This window comes from Polypterus senegalus, chromosome 2, assembly GCF_016835505.1.
Source record: "Polypterus senegalus isolate Bchr_013 chromosome 2, ASM1683550v1, whole genome shotgun sequence".
In the NCBI taxonomy this organism is placed as follows: Eukaryota; Metazoa; Chordata; class Cladistia; order Polypteriformes; family Polypteridae; genus Polypterus; species Polypterus senegalus.
The window spans coordinates 79628837-79650873 of NC_053155.1; the positions used below are offsets into that span (position 1 = coordinate 79628837).

Below are 22037 nucleotides of genomic sequence, written 5' to 3' on the forward strand. Positions count from 1 at the left end.
CTCAAAGGCCCCACTTTACACAGAATTAACAATGATTATAATGATAATCAATACTCTTACAACTGATAACATGTTTGCATTACATCTGTGTTTCCTTTCCCAGCCTCATGTCCTTCCAAATCCTAATCTGGCTAAAAATATCTCTAACAAATCTTTTTTTAGGATTTTCAAAGAATGATCTAAAATAGGGTTTCATGGTTCAGTCCTGGAGTGCTACTGTGGCTACAGGCTTTATTTCCAATAAGTTCCACAAATCTGTGGGTCACTCTTATGTCACATCAATCTAATGGTTTAGCTGGCCTTTTTTCTTTTCATATATTAATTTGCATTTGGATGAAATTTAGAAATGTGTTTTCTTTGTTATAGTTTTAAGCACTTAACTTTTGTTTCAATTCACCTTATTTCAGTGGAGTTTGCCCCTTAAATTGTATCCAAATACTGACAATTAGTGATGAGCAGTGCAGACAGAAGTGCAAATGACACTGAATGTTAAAGAGGAGCTGCTACTTCAAAGTTATATTCATTTGTGTGCTAATTAGTAATAAAAGCCTTAACTAAGTGGTCCTCAAGTTCACTCCTGTGGACCACCTTAACTGCAGGAGTTCATCCCAACCACCTTCTGCTTTTAACTACACTCCTGCATTTACTAAACACATGGTTATTTCACAGTTTGTGCCTTTTGTGTCAATACAGTAATTACAAAATGCACTTCCTAAATCATTTTGAAAAGGCAGAAAAAAAAAAAAAAATGGAATTGGGTGTCTGCTGGTTTGATTATTAAAAAATGCTTGCATAATTATTGCCAGTTAGGTATGGCATATTAGAATTAGAATTAGAATTAGAACAATCTAGACGAGAACAGGCCATTCAGCCCAACAAAGCTCGCCAGTCCTATCCACTTGCTTCCTCCAAGAAAACATCAAGTCGAGTTTTGAAAGTCCCTAACGTCTTACTGTCTACCACACTACTTGGTAACTTATTCCAAGTGTCTATCGTTCTTTGTGTAAAGAAAAACTTCCTAATGTTTGTGCGAAATTTACCCTTAACAAGTTTCCAACTGTGTCCCCGTGTTCTTGATGAGCTCATTTTAAAATACAAGTCTCGATCCACTGTACTAATTCCCTTCATAATTTTAAACACTTCAATCATGTCACCTCTTAATCTTCTTTTGCTTAAACTGTAAAGGCCCAGCTCTTTTAATCTTTCCTCATAATTCAACCCCTGTAGACCTGGAATCAGCCTAGTCGCTCTTCTCTGGACCTTTTCTAGTGCTGCTATGTCCTTTTTGTAGCCTGGAGACCAAAACTGCACACAGTACTCAAGATGAGGCCTCACCAGTGCATTTTAAAGGTTGAGCATAACCTCCTTGGACTTGTACTCCACAGATCGTGCTATATAACCTAACATTCTGTTAGCCTTCTTAATGGCTTCTGAACCCTGTCTGGAAGTTGATAGCTTGGAGTCCACTATGACTCCTAAATCCTTCTCATAAGGTGTACTCTCGATTTTTCGACCGCCCATTGTGTATTCAAACCTAATATTTTTACTTCCTATGTGTAATACTTTACATTTACTGACATTAAATTTCATCTGCCACAAATCTGCCCAAGCCTGTATGCTATCCAAGTCCTTCTGTAATGATATAACGGATTCCAAATTATCTGCTAATCCACCTATCTTGGTATCATCTGCAAACGTAACCAGCTTGTTACTTATATTCCTATCTAAATCATTTATATATATTAAAAATAGCAGCGGCCCTAGCACTGACCCCTGTGGAACACCACTCTTAACATCAGCCAGTTCTGATGAGGTTCCTCGCACCATCACCCTCTGCTTCCTCTGTCTGAGCCAATTCTGCACCCATCTAAAAACATCACCCTGAATTCCCACTTCTTTTAACTTGATGCCCAACCTCTCATGTGGCACCTTATCAAATGCTTTCTGAAAGTCCAGATAAATAATATCATAAGCTCCACTTTGATCGTATCCTTTGTTGCCTCCTCATAGAATTCCAACATGTTAGTAAAACACGACCTCCCTCTTCTGAACCCATGCTGACTGTTCAGAATAACTCCTGTCCTTGTCATGTGTTGCTCAATCTTATCCTTAATAATTCCTTCCATTAATTTTCCTGTGATGCTTGTTAAGCTTACTGGCCTATAGTTGCTTGGATCTGCCCTGTCACCCTTTTTATATAATGGGATGATATTTGCCATTTTCCAGTCCTTTGGAATCTCTCCAGTGCACAGTGACTTCCTAAAAATGTGTGTCAAGGGTTTATATATGTACTCACTAGCCTCCTTAAGAACACGAGGATAAATATTATCTGGGCCTGGTGATTTGTTTGATTTTATCTTATTTAATCTGAGCAGCACTTCTCCCTCTACAATTTCCAAATCCCTCAGTACCTCCTTAGTAGTTGCGTTTACCTCTGGCAGGTTATCCACTTGCTCACTTGTAAACACCTCAGAAAAATGTAAGTTTAGGGCATCTGCTATTTCATTGTCTGTATCTTTTAATTCCCCTTTACTATTCCTGATGAACTTGACCTCCTCCTTAACTGTTCTTTTACTACTAAAATACTGAAAGAATCTCTTGGGGTCTTCTTTCGCCTTATCTGCTATATTCCTCTCCAACTGTCTTTTAGCCTCCCTGATATCCTTCTTAATGGTTGCCCTCATTTTCTCATACGCACGGTTCTCTTTGCAGTCATTAGTCTTATATGCCTTATACAGCAGTTTTTCCTTTGCAACTTCTTTTTTAAATCTTTATTAATCCATCGTGGAGATTTTTTTAGTTTCCTATTACTTCCAAATTTAGGTATGTATCTGTCCTGCATTAAATGTAAAACATTTTTAAACCTGTTCCACTGCTCCTCGACTGTCTCCACATTTAAAAGCTTATCCCAGTCTATCCTACTTAGACTTTGTCGCATCTGCTCAAAATTAGCCCTACTAAAGTTCAACTTAACAATTTTAGTCTTTGCATCTGTACTCTTACAAAATACTGAGAATTGTATTACATTATGGTCACTTGACCCTAGTGGTTCAATCACCTCTACACCCTCAATTCTATCCTGATTTAGGATATGATTATTAGGATATTATGAACACATGACCTATAAAACTTTGGGTCTTTAAAATAAAAATGCTATTGTTTATGTAGAAAAATAGCTAATTCAGATTATTTTCTGTTGATCTGAATGCTTTATTGTTAGGATATATGTATTTAAGACGATACTCACTGTAAAGACATTGTATTTATCAGATACAGGCATTAACCAGTTCATCCAGCTATTTCATAAAACCACTACACTTTTATACTTGGAATCCAGGGCAGTGAACTGGGCTTATTCCAATCCCATTGGGAATATGAGAAAACAGCACTGGGTTTACTTTATCATTATTATTGAAGTAGTTGAACATTTAAATCTAATCACAAATAGTCCACCTTTCATTTCTATGGTTCTTATAATAATATTTTTTAACAATTTTATGGCACATATGAAAGATTTCTGAAAACTATTTTCAGATTTTGTTCTCAAAATACATCCCCTGAATAGACTATCCACTATGGCCGGCCAATACCCCCAGGCCGCCAGGTGGAGCTCTCCCTGTAGCATGGAGGTGGCCCGAATGCCAGCTGGCAATTATGGACAATGGAGTTTTCATCCACAGACCTGCCGGATAACACAGGGGCCCCTAGAGGATGCTGCAGGGAGGCCCAAGGAGTGTTACGTGCCCTATAACCCAAAAGTACGTCTTAGTCACAGTGACAGGAGGGATGACGTACTTCCGGGATGAAAAGAAGACTTTTGATCTGACCCGGAAGTGCTAGGAAGTCACATGGACTGCGGGTTCAGAACAAACTTCTGGGTCACGGACTATAAAAGACTGGGAGAGATACCAGATGACGATCTGAGCTGGGTGGCAGGGTGGCAACACGTCTGGGAGAGTGGAGGATTATTGTATTGCAGAATTGATTTATTATATGAGTACTGTGCAGAGGAGGGTGCTTTGTGCACTATTGTGTTCTAATAAAGTCAATATTTGGATTTTTACCTGGTGTCTGACGTATTGTCTGAGGGTTCAAGGGGACGATAGCGCCCCCTATCTGTCACCACACTTACATTGATTTAGGGTTGTTGGGGTTCATAGTCAATCTCAGGAAGAACAGCCACTTAAGTGACAATGCCATTTAGTTGCGGGCACACTCACAAACATACATTAACCTTCTATGTCTTACACCTTTTCATTTTAGAACTGACATAGCAGCTGCAGATCTTTTCAGTGGTAGAAGAAACTGGGAGACTGTTTCCTGAAGAGGCATTAGCTCTCTTGGAAATGTGTTCTTTTGAAATTGTGGCATATTAAATAACTAAACAATATCATAATATACCAGAAAAGGCGATATCCCTCCCATCGTGATTACGGCGGTACAAGAATCACATGAGAAAAAATCTTTTAGCTTACATTTACTGACGGTTAACGCGGTTACAGACGGGGAGGCATATGGACAGACTTTATCCAGGTGGGAAATCTGGATCAACACAGTCAGCCATTTTCTCGTCCCCACGCTGGGAGGTTTTTTGAACTTTGTCGACACCACCTCCAAGGGTTTGGCTGTTGACCAAGCCTTTATAATGTCTTGCTTCACTTGCTGGTCTTCTCTGTCTCCAAACAAGGGCTGAATTCCTTCTCCACAAAATACAGAAATATCATAGTGCTTACATGCTGGTTCTCATTCTCCCAATAAGGAAAGATGGTTTTGTGCTGACAGAGGACAGAAATACACTATGCTGTGTTTAAGCTGACTATACAAGCCTCCAGTTGTCTTTGGCTATTTAATCCAATGCTTGGCTAGCAATTCTAACTGCTGAGCCCCTGTGTGCCAAATTTAACATGCACATGTGAACAATTAGTGGGGCAGAAGCTGAATCGCTGTCCTATTTTTACACCCATAGGTATCAAAAGCAAGGGAATCTAAATATGACAGACATCACTGAAAGATATACTCTCTTCCTCTTCTTCATCTTTGGGCTGCGTCCGTTAGGGGTTGCCACAGCGGATCATCTTTTTCCATATCTTCCTGTCCTCTACATTTTGCTCTGTCACACCCAACACCTGCATGTTTTCTCTCACCACATCCATAAACCTTCTCTTAGGCCTTCCTCTTTTTCTCTTGCCTGGCAACTCTATCCTTAGCATCCTTCTCCCAATATACCCAGCATCTCTCCTCTGCACATGTCCAAACCAATGCAATCTCGCCTCTCTGACTTTGTCTCCTAACCATCCAACTTGAGCTGACCCTCTAATGTCCTCATTTCTAATTCTGTCCATCCTCGTCACACCCAATGCAAATCTTAGTATCTTTAATTCTGCCACCTCCAGCTCTGTCTCCTGCTTTCTGGTCAGTGCCACCGTCTCCAACCCATATAACATAGCTGGTCTCACTACCGTCCTGTAGACCTTCCCTTTCACTCTTGCTGATACCCGTCTGTCACAGATCACTCCTGACACTCTTCTCCATCCATTCCACCCTGCCTGCACTCTCTTTTTTACCTCACTTCCTCACTCCCCGTTACTCTGTACTGTTGATCCAAAATATTTAAACTCATCCGCCTTCTCCAACTCTACTTCTCTGCATCCTCCCCATTCCACTGACCTCCCTCTCATTTACACACATGTATTCTGTCTTGTTAGTATTGACCTTCATTCCTGTCCTCTCTAGAGCATTTCTCCACCTCTTCAGGGTCTCCTCAGCCGGTTCCCTGCTCTCGCTACAGATCACAATTTCACCAGCAAACATCATAGTCCACAGGGACTCCTGTTTAATCTCGTCTGTCAGCCTGTCCATCACCATTCCAAATAAGAAAGGGCTCAGAGCCAATCTCTAATATAATCCCACCTGCACTCTGAATGCATCCGTCACTCCTACCACAGACCTCACCACGGTCACACTTCCCTCGGACATATCCTATACCACTCTTACATACTTCTCTGCTACTCCCAACTTCCTCATACAATACCACAGCTCCTTTCGAAGCACCCTGTCATATGCTTTCTCTAAATCCACAAAGACACATTGCAACTCCTTCTGTCCTTCTCTATACCTCTCCATTAAATTCTCAGTCAAACAATGCATCTGTGGTGCTCTTTTCCTGGCATGAAACCATACTGTTGCTCACTAAACATCACCTCCCTTCTTCACTTAACTTCCACTACTCTTTCCCATAACTTCATGCTGTGGATCATCAATGTTACCCCCCTGTAGTTACTACAGCTCTGCACACCCCTCTTATTCTTAACTATCGGCACCAGTACACTTCTTCTCCACTCATTCAGCATCCTCTCACTTTCTAAAATTCCATTAACCAACCTAGTTAAAAACTTCACAGCCATCTCTCCTAAACACCTCCATGCTTCCACAGGTATGTCATCAACAACCTTTCCATTCTTCATCCTCCTCATAGCTGTCCTGTCTTCATCCTCTTCATAGCTCCTTGCTAATCTGTTGTGCTTCCTGGTTCACTACTCCACATCATCCAACCTTCTCTCTCTCTCATTCTCTTCATTCATCAGCCTCTCAAAGTACTCTTTCCAACTGCTCAACACACTCTCCTCACTTGTGAGTACGTTTTCATCTTTATCCTTTATCACCCTAACCTGCTGCTCATCTTTCCCAGCTTAGTCCCTCTGTCTAGCCAATCAGTACAGGTCAGTTTCTCCCTCCTTAGTTTCCAACCTCTCATACAATTCATCTTATGCTTTATATTTAGTCTTCGCCACCTCTCTCTTCACCATACGCCTTATCTCCTTGTACTCTTGTCTACTTTCTGTATCTCTCTGACTATCCAACTTCATCTTTGCCAACCTCTTCCTCTGTATACTGCCCTGTACTTCCCCAATCCACCAGCAGGTTTCTTTGTTCCCCTTCCTCTGTCTAGATGTCACACCAAGCATTCTTCTAGCTGTCTCCCTTACTACTTCTGCTGTAGTTGCCCAACTATCTGATAACTCTTCATTGCCAACCATTGCCTGTCTTACCTCTTCTTGATATCCAACGTCATCCTACAGACCACCTTCTTATGCTACCTAACAACGCTTTTCTCTGCCACCAATTTGCAGACTCCAATCTTGCTTTTTCTAGGTTTTATATGCTTATTATTTTTTAAATCATACTGCATATTTCGCTCTACATACAAGAAAAACATCTACATATGAACAGCAAACTGGACTGATCTGACAACACACTGGCATTGTTAAAGAAGGGACAGAGCCGACTGTACTCCCTGAGCAAACTCTGATCTTTTGATGTGTGCAGCAAGCTACTGGAAATGTTTCACCAGTCTGTTGTAGCCAGTGTGTTGTTCTATGCAGTGATCTCCTAAGGACCAACTTGAGTTCAGGTGATTGAAAATGCGTGAACAAATGTATTAGTAAATCTAGCTCCAACAGGTCTCACTCTGGAAGATGTGGAAAAGAGGATGGTAGCAAAATTGGATGCCATCCTGAACAATTCTGCCCATTCTCTCCAGGAGCTCTTTCTTGGATTATTCTTAGCCACAGGCTCATACCTCCACTCTACTATAAGTAGCGTATATGTCTTTATTCTATTGTCTTATATTGTACTTTGAGTTGTGTCAGAGATGGCTGGGGTGGCAACCCGGCCGAGACACCCAGGAGGACCGAAGGAGGGCTTGTGCCTTTCCCAGACCATGTGGGGGTGACCGTCCTGGTACATTTGAGGGCCACGGGTACAGAGCTTTGAAGCTCCACCCTGTAGGGGCCCGTAGTCACCGCCAGGGGTCGCCCCTATGCCTTTGGAGCCCTGGACCTCAGCACTTCCACCACACCTGGAAGTGCTGGGGGGGAAGAGGTGCAGGGACACCAGGAGTGCTTCCAGGGATATAGCCGGCACTTCCGCCACACTGGGGAGTGTCGGTGGAAGATTGCCGGGAAACACCCGGAGCACATCCTGGTGATTATAAAAGGGGCTGTCTCCCTCCATTCGATAGCTGGTCGGGTGAGGAGAAGGACAGAGCTCGGGTGGAGAGGGAAAGAGGCAGCCTGAAGAAAGGAGAAAGGCATTTGTGTTGGCCAGAACTTTGGGGGAGTATTTGGGGTTGTTGTGGTGCACTTATTGACTTGTAAATAATAGAAATATGTATAATAAACGTGTTGTGGGTGACGTCAACGTGTCCGCCTGTCTGTGTCCGGGCCGGCTTCCACAGTTGATATCTGTGTATTTTATGTTTCTGTGTTTTTTGTTTTGCTGTGGAAGGCATTTGAATTTCTTGTTGAGGATTAATAAGGCATACAGTATCTAATCTAATCTATTCAGAAGTGAATTACATTCTTCTGCACTGTATTAGCAAGAATGAAACATTAACTTATTAAACTCACTTTGTTCAAGGTTTATAGTTCACTGTTTCTACTGGACAGGCTGACACTGATGTATATGTTTGCAATAAAAAATATAAAATGACACACAGCACAGACAGACATTCATCTACACACTTAGACTTCTTGGTGTAAGTTTTTAATGCCGGTTCACAACAATATGAGCCCCAAACCACAAGACACAATTTTTTAATTTGTCACCAACCTTTCCAAGTGAACACTCACAGCAAAATGCTGTTCTACGCATCCGTCCCCCTGGTGAGTGTCACTCACTGACTCCAGACTATGACTCACTGAGGAGTTGCGGTGGGATTCTTTTAAACTGGAATTCGGAATGCATCTGGTATTACAACAGTAGTCATATGGAGCACTTCCAGGTCATACGGAAACTAGGGCAGTCTTCCCCGAGCAGCGCCCTCTTGAGACACCCAAGGACCCTGACTGGGCTGCTCTTCTACACTACAGTTCCCATGCAACTTTGCAGGTGTCCTAACTGAGACCAGACTAGAGGGACGCTGCAACCTATTGTGTGGGGGAATTAACCTAACTCTAGCATCCCTGTTTGCCGAGTCCATCCATTAGCTTTTTACCCTGACTAGGCTTAGGATTGCTAGCCATCTGGCTGGATTGCAGCTCCTTCCATGCTGTCCTTTCATTATCGCCTCCTGTCTCAGTAAAAATTCACTCTCTGTCCCAGTGGATTGCCAGTCTTTTCACCTTGGCACCTATAGTAGCAAGAGGCAAATTAGCAACAAAGAAAATGAAAATAAAACTCCAGTGTTCACGAGTCTTGGAGAAGGTAAACCCAGAAAATTCCAAGAATCCCTGCTCTTGTCCAAATGGATTGCTGAACCTATATCAGTTCAAACTACAATGGACTGTGGTATAAGGAAGAGTTCATGAATTTGATGGAATACAATGTAGGTTGGGCAGCATGGTGGCGCAGTGGTAGCGCTGCTGCCTCTCAGTAAAGAGACCCGGGACCTCCATGTGTGGAGTTTGCCTGTTGTCTGCGTGGCTTCCTCTGGGTGCTCTGGTTTCCTTCCAAAGACATGCAGGTTAGGTGCATTGGCAATCCTAAATTGTCCCTAGTGTGTGTGTGTACTGCGGTGGGCTGGTGCCCTGCCCGGGGATTTGTTCCTACCCTGTGTTGGCTGGGATTGGCTCCCGTGACCCTGTGTTAGGATAAAGTGGGTTGGACAATGATTGACTAAATGACAATGTAGGTTCAAGTTAGGTGCATTGTTAGTTTTAACAGTTAGTTCATACAGGTGATCAAAAAGAGTTGAGTGGCTGTACATTGGAAGTCCCGAATTCTGGTATCTTCACGTGCATCTTATTAATATCTCCTACTACACTTCTTCTGCTTCTTGCTATTGCCACTTATCTATGCCTCCCTACCCCTCTCACCTTCTCCGCTATACTGTGCTCCTTCTCTGCTACTATCAGATAAGTATTGTGCTATGCTAAAATACGCTTGTGACAAATTCCTTCATATTAAACAGTTTGTCCAGAACAAATGGTCAGACTGGAATGTCCTAAAAGACACTGGCATTGTGCGGCGCCCAAAATATTTACATCGCAGGTCAGGTTGTCACCACCACTAGGCTGCAAATGAAAAGTTCAACGGCAACATTTGTTCAGGAATATGCTGTCCTATTCCTGGCCTTGGAATTTGTTGAAATAAACTCTGATCATGGATCTGTCCACAATGAACCCTTGTCAGCTAACATTGTTTAACTCAAGATCTCTTAATGGCAAAGCGTTGGCGCTTTCAGAATCCATTACAGACTCCAAACTTGACATGCTTTGCCTAACAGTAACCTGACAAAAACGAACGATTTTACGCCTCTCAGGGCGGCAACACCATCCAGATACATTTACTTCAAAGAGCCTGCTCAAGACAAGGAGGAGGTGTGGCAGTAATTGTTAGAACTGAACTAAACATCACAAGACTCCCAATTGACTCCCTATTGTCTTTCAAGTGTCTGGCTCTGAACCTAACAACAAAATCAGGTCATATCTTATTCATTGTTCTCTAACATCACCCAAAATACAATCTTTCTTTTTTATCTGATCTGACTGAATTATTAACCCACTTAAGTTCTCTGTCGCAGAGAGTCATTCTTCTTGGTGATTTCAATATCCATATTGACATTACTACATGTAATCTGAGAAGTCCTTACTGGACTGTTATGACTTGGTGAAACATGTTAATTTGCCTACTCACTCTGGTGGTCATATATTGGACATGCTGGGTATCTCTGGCACTGCCCTCCAGTGGTTTAAGTCCTACCTGATTGACATGAAAGAGTTTGTTAGTCTTGGCAACAGCAGATCCAGCTCAGTGCCAGTCACAAAAGGAGTTCCTCAGGGCATATAGATGCAGGCTTGCTCTTCTGCATCTATATGCTTCCCCTTGGCCATATTATTTGAGCTATGGATTGGGTTATCATTTTTATGCAGATAATACTCGACTCTATTTAATGTTAAAAGTGAAATTTCATCAGAGCTTTGTCAGCTCACAACTTGCTTCAGTGAAATTAAAACCTGAATGAAGCAGAACTCTTTAAAATTAAATTGCAACAAAATTGAACTCCTGCAAATTGGCACTAAAGCACAACTTAAGAAAATGAGCTTCTTCTCAGTCACTCTAGACGGTGATCTTATTAGAGCTTCTTCTAATGCTAGAAATCTTGGTGTCATTTTTAATTCCTCCCTTTCTTATTCCACCCACAAAAAACACATTAAGAAAGTTTCCTACTTTCACCTCTGTAACATATCCCATGTTTGCTCATTCCCCTCCTTTCCTTTTGCTGAGAAACTTGTCCATGCTTTTATCACATCCCACATCGAATATTGTAACTCCTTACTGGCAGGTGCCACTTCTAATCTTATATCACAGCTCCAGTTGATTCAAAACTCATTGAATATAAAATTCTATTATTAACCTATAAAGCTTTAAATGGCGTCACACTGAACTACATCAGTGACTTTCTCCATCACTATGCTCCTGTTTGCCCACTAAGGTCTACTGATACTGGCAATCTTGTGTGCCCCATACTAATTTGCAACCTATGGGTGACAGGGCCTTAAGCTGTACAGCACCCAGACTTTGGAATGACCTCTCAAAATGAATTGGATCAGCTGACTCCATTCATTCTTTTAAAAAACAACTTAAAAGCCATCTGTTCAGGAAGGCTTAACCTGACATTCTGCCTCTTCTTTGAGTCTTCTTCACTGTCTAGATGCTCAGGATAATTTGTGTGTGTGTGTGTTATATCACAAATGATGCTATTTGCTAGGCTTTCTTTTAGTATAGAGTATTTTACTCTGGTTTATTGTCTTTTATTCTATTTAACATCTTTGTATATCCTGTATCTGTTTTAATGTTCTATTCAGGAAACATCTGTATCCAAAGTTACATATACCTGCTGTTTCTTCATGAGACTCTGTGAAGCGCCTTCAATTGGAAATGTGCTATATAAATAGAAATTATTATTATTATTATTATTATTATTGGGAGGGGCGCCAGAAGCTGGACGCTAAAGGTTCAAGTCCACTTGGTGGTCTTAATCAAAATCAAAAACAAGGCAGGATAACTTAGTCAAAGCAGCACTGAAAGCAGCAGTTTGACATTAACTATTAAAAAACATAAATTACAGTATAAAATTTTACTGACATTCTCCAAATATAAAGATATCCATACGTTGCACATCTTGTGTAGTTTTTATCCACACCTGCAAATCACTGAACCCTAATATTCTACTCCTGCCAAAATAGATTCGATGAACACAAAGACGCGTATTAACTCCTTGTTACAGATGACCTGTGCAGGCAAAAAATTTAGTGAACCACGTGGAAGCAAAACAAAGCAGGAAGATCAATGTGTCACATAGCCATTGAGTAGCCCAAAGCCTGCGATTTAACAAAAAATGTGCGACAAAGCACTGCCACCTTAAATACTCGTCCTCTGCTCACCTGCATTTGCGTACCAAAACGGCTGCAAAACATTAACATCATATATTGAGTCGCGGTTTATGTCCCCATCCTCCATATATTAATCTGTTCAATTTACCTTGAGTGGCAAGACTTCGTGTAAAACAGCCGGCCACCCCTCCTCCCCCGCTACTTTGTCGAGCCCTTTCCGTTATCACCAGTCAAGCGAATAGCCTTGAAGAAAGGATGAACTTTGGCCCAAATCGCGATCCTTACTTATTGCGCTCCTCTCGAAGGCCGGAGTGTTTCTCCTCCCATCTCTTTTTTTCTCCCGCCCTTCTCGCGTTGCACTTTACTGATTAGAGAGTTTATTTACATCTCTTGTTTTTCATTCGCTAGCAAGTCATGGTCTATTTAGTATTGTCTCTGCATCTTTCAGGTTGGTGATGCCAGGATTTCCGCCGTCGTGTTTCAGGTAATCAAGTTTTTGATCGATTTCAGTAGCCAATGGCATTATGTACTTGTTGTTAATTGCGGTAAATGTCTAAGGAACGGTATTTATTGTAGTAGGTATAGAAAGAGTTGCTTACGTGCTGAACATAAAATACTCGGCTGCAAATTTAAGTGGGTAGTGTGATGGGTTCTGTGGATTTCAGAAACGTCCAGTTCGTGGGCTTGGATTCTTTAAGTGTTCAGAGGTATTTGTGACCTCGGAAAGTATATTCAGGCTACAGCCTTTGCCTCTTGATTGAAGACTCCGCAAAGTCCGAAACTGCGTGTGACATTCTAGTATTTAACATATGCCTCTGTCGTCCACTAATCGTTTTCTAATATAGCTTTACTTTTTGCGCGGTTATTCAAGATTGCACATGTAACAACTAAGGGTGGTCTTCGAACTGGATACTTAGAAGCAAAAGTAAGGTAATGCATTGATGAAAAATAATATATTAATCACCTGAGAGGAATCCCAGGCTGAAGGCTAACTGCCCTGCCACGGACCGCACACTCGAGCAGCTTAAACGGCCGATGTAAAGAAGAACCTCTCATTAGGCATTGTTTCTACTAATAATTCTAAAAGGCTTAGATTTCTACAGCAACTCCGGCTTAGTCTCGCACCTTCTGAAGACGTAGATGTTAGGTTACCTGACAATTCAACGTTGGCCCCTTGCGAGAGTACAGGATCTTTGATGGACTGGTGCCCTCTCTGGCCAGGGCTGATTCCTGCCAGGACAGACACTGAACCTTTAAACCCATAATTAGCATTCGTACAATAATATTCATGTCTGGAAAGTGATGAATTTCTAATTTTAAATGCTCGGAAAAACTTAACTGACGATAGAGGCATATGCATGACATATTCGCTGTACAGTACACGTTTAATATTGATTTAAGTTCTGTGATTATCTATTGGCAATTCTCTTATTACTGTTGTTGTTTTGCTCATTTTATATGAGGCTGAATGCAAGTGTTTAATTTTACTGTTGTAGATATGGGTAGACAATAAAGGTTTCCAGAGTGGTTTAAAGAGAAATGTGTAGTGCGGATGATTCCCGAACTTTACAGTCCTGGGTTCAAAGTCCAGGTCTGGGCACTACTTGTGTGGGGTGTGCTTGTGCTCCCCAGTGTCTATGTGGATTTTTCTCTCACCTTCCAAAGATGTGGGGTTAGGTTAGATTGGTGTGTGTCTAGGTATTAGGATGCCCAGTGAGTGACTGGAGCTCCTGCTATTGCTGGTCTTGCCTTGTCCATGATGCTGGTGGCATAGGCATCACCGTTCTGTGACCCTGAATTATCCAAGTGTTAGAATATTGGGTAGCTTAGGTACTCCTTCTTGCCCGAAGAAGTGGCCTGAGTTGCCTCAAAAGCTTAGATATTGTAATCTTTTTAGTTGGCCAATAAAAAAGTCTCATTTTGCTTAGCCATTATGGATGTAATGAGAGGTTAACACGGTACAACACCCCAGTATTATAGGTACTCCAAAAATGCATCCATTACTCATTCACTCTTATGTAACAAGACCTTAACAAAGGCTTTATTGGCCTTCGTGACAATTATAAAACATTAGTAGATCGGTTATTCATCTCTGTGCCGAGTGGCATATTGACCTGATGATATAATGACTTATTAATATGTAGGATTCACAGGTCTTGTACTAAATATGTAAGAGTGAAGTTTTATTAACAGGTCACATTAAAGAGATGAACACAACATTTTACTGATGCTTTGTAAAGACCCATAGACATGTTTGGTAAGGTCTTATTACATAACAGTAATTGAGTAATGCATTTTTACAGTACCTCAACTGAAGTGTTATCAAATGTTAACGGATAAAAAATATAAAAAGCAGCTCTTTTGATTTTAAATCTGATTCTCATTGTGTGTATAGAAATGCAAAACAATTAATTAGAATGTACTCTTGTAGAAGTCAGTAAAACATTTACTAAAATTACATGTCTTATAAATATGAAGGGTGTGCCAAAATATGTTGTTTCACTTTTATTCATTCCTGAAGTGTATAATACAGTATTGAAAGGAATTCCTCTTCCTCTAATATTAAAAAAAAATACATGTTAAAATGCTATAATGATTGTAATGGTTAACTTTTTTTTTAATGTTTGCTGGCTTTTTTCAGTAAAATACACTTTTTGAAATCCCTTTGTAATATATGAAAATTTCCAAAATGAAACATTTGCACCATCTGCTTGATTAATTTGGTTTATAATCACAGAGTGAAATGCAAGAGTTCAAAACTTTGTACATTTTCAGTATTTCCGTGATAAATTGTTGGGCTTGAGGATAATCATTATGTTAATGTTGGACACCGGTGAAGTGGCTTGTAACCTCTGCTTATTATTAACTTAACATTCTGAAACCTGCTGAATCTACTTGAGGGTTGTGAATTGCTAGCGTCTATCCCAGCTGGAAGCTGCTGTGGGCATTGGCACCAGGAAGTCACGTTGCTTACGCCAGGCCCAAGTCACTATTAACCTAAACCTTCATGTCATTGGGCACGTGGAAGGAAAGCAAACATGGTTCAATGGCCAGGTGTGAGATGTGAACCCAGGATGTTGGATCTGCAGGATGGCAGTGCAATGCACTGTGCCAGTATGCATCTCTACTTATTTTTTCATTATTTAAGACGGTTAAAATTATATTTTTTACACACCACCTACTTATTTTCTTATTTGTATTGATGACTGATATAATCTAAAACTGCATTCCCTTAAGGCAGATTTAGCTGCACACGTTTAATTAAAACTAAGCACAGAAAATTCTTTTTTTCTTCTGCCATTTTTAAAAATAAAGTCTTTCAAAGTGTTTGAACTAATTTTATTCAATTTCTTGAGATAATTGGATTTATTTATTACATTTTACTGTTATGGGACTTGAATGATGAGTATGGTTAATTGATCACTGTAGTCATTAAATATACTTTTTTGTTACAGAGCAGTATACATTCTTGTGCTGCTTGTCAGCAAATGTATTTTCTTTCATGCAGGGTTACTGGGAGGCAAGGTGTGTCTTTAAGCTGAAACAGAGCTTTCATTTTATTTATTAAAAAAGCTTAACATTTTGCTATAAAACAATGTGTGCATTTAGAAATGGGCAGAGTCACAGAAGGTGAAACGGGCTTAGTTGCTGTCTGTAAAGTGATGTGGGGCCAGGTAAAAGGGAACGATCCTTCTACTATTGTTTACTACTGCTGTTTAATTCACCATTTTCTTTTTTTTTCCTCTGGGCATTGTGTCCTTCATATCAATGTACATGTAACATACAGTACAGTATATCTTTCAAAGGATTGAATTCTCCCTTAATGCCTGCCATGGCTCACTGCTTACTTGGGATCAAAGCTAAACGCTTGCAATGAATCAGACACGCAAGTAATTAAACCCATTTGTATTGTGCTCCTGTGCCAGAAGCGGGTCTGTTTAGTAAGAATTAAAACAGTGCCATCAATGTGTAAACTAAAATACTTTCTGTAAAGTATGAAGTGATTAGTAGGTGAGCTCAGGGGCCTAGGTTTAAAGGTTAGCTGTATTTCTGTTTGATTTTCAGTGATGGCTATTACCTTCAGTGTAAATGAAATGAAATCACAAGAAACTATGGTGGGACAGCTAAGTCAAATGAAAGCTGGAAGTGATTGAAGTGTATCTAAAGTAAAGAGCACAGAATTCAGTCTGATTAGAAATATAAACTGACCTGTGAGGCTCCAGCTTAATGTAAATTTTTAGCACAGAAATGTTCATTATTTTCCAAATGACGAATAATAGTAATAATAGCTTGTTATGAAAAGCACCACTACATCTTGGTTTCAAAGAGCCTTGTATGACTGAACTGGGAGTGTCTGAGCAGCAAGCACACCAGCTGTACTCGCTTCAGTGCTAACTTCAGAGCAGCTGTCCACACTTGGCATACTGTATGACCTTTAATGTTAAAGCCACAGATTTTGCTATGGTATTGTTACATATGATATGTCTGTGTGGTGTGAAAAGTAGCAACTTGCATTGGGTTAACATTTGGCCCACAGACTGACCATGTCTTTTTTTTAGGCATGTGAAAAAGAGAGCTGGCTGAGGTAAGACGTAACAGAGTTGAACTAATTCAGTAGAGCAGGCACAGATTTCCAATAGGCAGGAAGAACAGTTCTGTAGAATTACTGTACTTCTTTGGCAGAGCTTGGAGATGTTTGAATTAGTACTGCTATGCTGAGGTACAAACTTTATAGTAGGTGGCCTCGCTTTAGCAATATATCTAAGGTACATACGTAACCGTTTCACTTGACAGAATGGCATAGAATTGTAAGACCCTAGTTCTGAGGTTGTTCATCACTATTGCCCCGGTATAACTTGTAGTCTTGTCTGTAACATATCCGATTTGTATGCATCTTGAGCCCTTGAGATTCAGTTCCAGCAGTGTAAGAGGGGTGGTTTTGGGGCATTATGCAAACTGATTGCCACTCAGTGGGAGCTTGTAGAAGGGGTTGGTGGGTGTTGGGTCACAGCTTTTTGCAGATATACACTGGCGTAATGCCCAGAGGTTAGTATGCATCTGGCATGCCGTCAGGGTATCTCATAAAGGTGCCTTTGTTTCACAAGGTCAGTCATGTTTATGGATCTCCTGTGGTGTGTGCCTGAGCTGCAAGAGATACTTATTGTGAATTGCAGCCATAGTCTAGGTCTTAGAAGTATGTAACTCTCGTCTTGTACCTATTTTTGCCAGAGTTGTCTGCAGCCTTCAACAACATGAAATTTAGAACGTAAAGTTTAAACAAACTAGTGAATGGACAAAAGTATAACAAAATCTGTGCAATTGTGTTTACGTTAGACACATTTGATGTACTTCTTGCCTAGCCCTGTGGTTGTTTTCAGCCTAATAAAATCAGTCCTACCTTTTTAGCAATTTCCCATGCTGTATCTAGTTGAAAAGTGTGCTGTCCCATGTGCTGTTTTGCCGTCAGGCAGACCATTGATCAGTTACTGGTGGGAGTTTGCTCAGTCTGTCTTTTATACAGTGCCTTTTGCGGAGTGCACCATCACAAGGTGGTTTAGCCCACAGTACGGTTTTCACTGTGATAAAAATGTATTACCAGTGTGGCCACAAGGGAGCTCCCCAGAACCCCAAACACCAGGTACTACTCAGTCAAACACAATTTTAGGTTAAATAAAATGATATTTATTTTACAATAATACCTTCCCATGGTTTAAGGCAGTCCAGCACATATAACACACAAATCAGCACCTTCCCTCCTCTGTGTCCTTTTCCTCCTGACTCTGACTCCCTGATGCAGATGAGATTGATTCCTTTTATGGTGGACCAAGGAGAGCTTCCGATGTCACAGCATTGTATGATGGAAGCCCTTCTCGGTAATGCAGAAGTTCCCCAAAACAGGGAGGTTCATTCCTGATAGCACCATTCCATGGCACTCAAGGACCTCAACACGGTTGTCTTTCCAAACTTCAGGTCACAGGCAACCTTGTGAGTGTCTAAACTGGGACTCAGAGGAGCACTGGAACATCTCATGTTGGGAGATGAACTGAATCCTGTTGTCCCTTGTCCATCTATTATTTGTTGCTCCTGACTGGGAGAGAAATCAAGGACCCTCCTAGCTGGGTTACACTGTGATTGCAGTGTTTCCTTCCATTATGGTCTCCCAGCTGGGTAGGAAAATATCCTCGATCCAGGCTGCGATGCCAGACCATTCACTCCATCACTCAGACCTGACAAATGTGTTCTGTTGAAAGGGGTAAGCATAACATTTTTAAACCTGCTTTATTTAGGAAGAAATAATGGACTTGGACTTTTTAAAAAAAGTCTCTGCCTCTTTTGCACGTAGAGTTGCCAGCCAGACCAGAATTGTCTACCGCTATGTGTAGCATTAAATGTGAGAGAAAGACTTAGATACCCTGTGCCCCGTGCTCATACTTTGTATCACCCACCATGGCACACAAAGAAGCACTATGTTCTCCTGTGAAGATCTTGCGTGTCTACCTATGAGTTTTGTTAAACAGGGCTCTTTTGTAACTTTGATTGAATTTGGAGTTAACAAGATGCAATGTCTGCTGAGTCACAGAATTATATTATTTTATTTAAAATTGTTAATGTACATTCATATTTGAAACTATTGATGTACATATCAGACTTTTTTCTCCACTGTTAGTTCATAGTGCCATGTAGTGGCAACACATGACAAGCCAGAGTAGTGGCAGGCTGGAAAATTGCTGTCGTACAGTCACACTGGATATTTATAGCAGTACTTGGGATGTAGATAGCCAGCCCAAGCCACAGATTATGATACTGAAGAGCTGCCTAAACTTGCCATGTGGAATGTGTAGACAGCCACGGAGGTGGGCAACATAGAAAAAATCTATAATGGGCTCCTAAAATGTAACAATAACCTCCCTGTCTTGACCTAGCTAAGAATGCAAGGCCCTGGCTTTAAGGAACACTTCAGTGCCATTGATTTACTCTGTTGGAGTGCAGTGTCACTGAAGATAACTTCAAAGCATGCAACATATCTCTTGCACTTCTCTCAGGTCACAATGTGGTGCTCACTTTCTTCGGGACTGCCCCTGTCACTGATGAAAAAGGATGAAAAGGACCACCTTTACACCAAACTCCAATGGCGCCTTTCCACTGCATAGTACGGCACGACACGGTTCAGTTCAGCTCACTTTTGGGGGGTTTTCCACTGGGAACAGTACCTGGTCCTTTTTTTAGTACCACCTCAGCCGAGGTTCCAAGCGTGCCGAACCGTTACCAAAATGTGACGTGTAAACTCTGCTGGTCACTGATTGGCCGGAGAAAATCGTCATTACTGCGTCACTGGCTATACTTTTCTTTAAAGGTACACACACGCGGAAGTCTGTGTCCCGTCTCTCCATCGCTGGACGCAGTTTGTTGCATAAGTGGATGAATGTTTCTTCAGACATTCGAAAGTTCTCCAGCCACTGAGTGTTTGTAAAACCGGGAACAATCACATCCCACCACTCTGAAGCACGGTTATATGTCCAAACAGATGGTCTGTTGCGGCGACTTTTTTGCAAAATGTGGAAGATCTGTAATATACAGAATCAGCATTTTAATGTTACACTGGCAGTTAAGTTCATTTTATGCTTTGCAACAGTGATAAAAGTTAGCTAGTGATGTGCTTTTTTTAGATGCTTACCCTTGTGCGTCGTCGAGCTAAAGTGTTGTCGTTGTCTGCGTGTTGTTGTAAAAGTTCCACGGTGTCACGGCAGTAGAGGCGGCGCAACTATAATGACACGTGAATAATCCCGCCCACTCTAAAGTGGTACTAAACTGCAGTCGAAACGCAAACCGAGCCGAACTGAGCCGAACCAAGGTGAGCTGTACTGAACCGTGCTGTGCCGTACTATGCAGTGGAAAAGCGCCTCAAGATATCACATATGACTTGCCAAAGAAAGGTCCTATCACATTAAAAGGAAAATTCAATGACCAGTCCAGCAATCCAGGCTTGGGAAGAGACCTTGGTTAAGTCTGGGTGAAGCATCCTAAATGACGATGGAATTCATCTGTTTATGTTCATTTTGTAAAAAATCATTTGCAGCCCTTGGTTTAGGTACAAGAACCGGGTCCGCTTCCTGGGTCCTCCCTGCATGGAGTTTGCATGTTCTCCCCGTGTCTGCGTGGGTTTCCTCAGGGTACTCTGGTTACCTCCCACAGTCCAAAGACATGCAGGTTAGGTGTATTGGTGATCCTAAATTGTCCCTAGTGTATGCTTGGTGTGTGGGTGCCCTGCGGTGGGCTGGCGTCCTGCCCTGGGTTTGTTTCCTGCCTTGCGCCCTGTGTTGGCTGGGATTGGCTCCAGCAGACCCCCGTGAACCTGTAGTTAGGATATAGCGGGTTGGATAATGGATGGATGGATGGTTTAGGTACTGACCAGTCCACCACCAACTGTACTGGTAGTCTTTTGCACATTTGAGGCTATCAAACTTTCTGTGCACTTTGAAGAGCACACTGCAAATAATACAACAAAGGAATGCTGCCAAGCTGTTGCATCCAACAAAAGTAAAGTAGCTAACAAAACTGGTCTGCCACATGATAAAAAAAAGTTTTTGGAACACTACAAATGTGTATATGTTAGTAGCTGCTGGCAGTGGCGATCAAAAAACTCTTGTCTTGCCACTGAAAGTGTTCTCTTTTAAGTACACTTGACTAAGTGCAACCATCTGGTATTACATGGGTTGAGCTGTAAAGACTAAAGAGAAGGCTGTAACATGGTGGAAACAATACTTCCATTTGCTTTTAAACTTTGAACCACCTCTAGCCTTGGACCAGGAGGTTGACAATCCAGCCCCATCTGTAGCTATTATGAATAAAGAGGAACACCTCAAAGATAAGACTCTTGGATTTATAGGTTTAACTCTCCAAGGTCCTTTGCAGTGATTATCTACAACAAACTTATATTGTCCCGGTCTTTAAGAAAAATGATGCAGACAGCTGCCATTGTCATGTTTATGAATTGAAAAGCACCTTCGACAGAGTTTCATTCGCATTCAGTGAGTAAATCAATATCCTAGTTGATAAGTCAATCGCCAGTTCCTTGATTTTGCAAGAATGCTTCCAGCATCTAACAATACAGAAGAAGATCAAAGAGATGCAGCTTCTGTATAGTGTCAGCATGTATGCCAAATGGACACCACAAAAAGACTTTTACAATGAAAGCACCCACAGGGTTGTAAGGTTGCCAAAAACTACCTGACCAGCTGTTCAACACTGAAGGAAAGAGGTTTTGCTAGAAATTGGAAGAGTTTGCCCACTTTACCCTGTACTGACTGCAGTGGAAGGTGATTGTTGGAAATGCGCATGCCATGGCCACTGCAGCACCTGTGGGACTGTCATAAAACTTACTGATGCTAGAGAGACGATTGTATGGGCAAAGTCTAGTTTGCTACACTTTGAGGGCAATGCATATCCAAGACGAGGAAAATGTTGAACACAGTTTCTGATGGGAGTAGACATACTGTATATATTGTTTTGTTTTTTTAACCAGTGAAGGGAATAGATACTGTATCTATTGGTAGTGTACCAGCAGTGAACTGAGGTTGTGTGGCACTCGTTTGGTGAGGACTGAACTCTGTGTCAATTTCTAAATCAACATGTGCAGTATACATCTTTTGGATCTTTGCTGGTTTGTATTTATTGCAGCAGCAGCCAATGTATTATTAGTCT

At 41.3% G+C, this 22037-nt stretch overlaps 1 protein-coding gene and 1 long non-coding RNA gene across 2 annotated transcripts in view; one reads left to right on the top strand and one right to left on the bottom strand.

Moving 5' to 3' along the window:
* Positions 1–12559, bottom strand: part of LOC120523100 — a 44978-nt gene extending 32419 nt beyond the window's left edge. Inside the window, exon 1 of the long non-coding RNA XR_005632557.1 lies at positions 12484–12559. This is a non-coding gene — a long non-coding RNA (uncharacterized LOC120523100). The remainder of the gene's footprint in view (positions 1–12483) is intronic.
* Positions 12560–12730: 171 nt separating this feature from the next.
* b4galt4 (UDP-Gal:betaGlcNAc beta 1,4- galactosyltransferase, polypeptide 4) overlaps positions 12731–22037 on the top strand; it is a 32416-nt gene continuing 23109 nt past the window's right edge. Inside the window, exon 1 of the mRNA XM_039744074.1 lies at positions 12731–12819. The gene's annotated coding sequence lies outside the window, so the exon portion shown is untranslated. The remainder of the gene's footprint in view (positions 12820–22037) is intronic.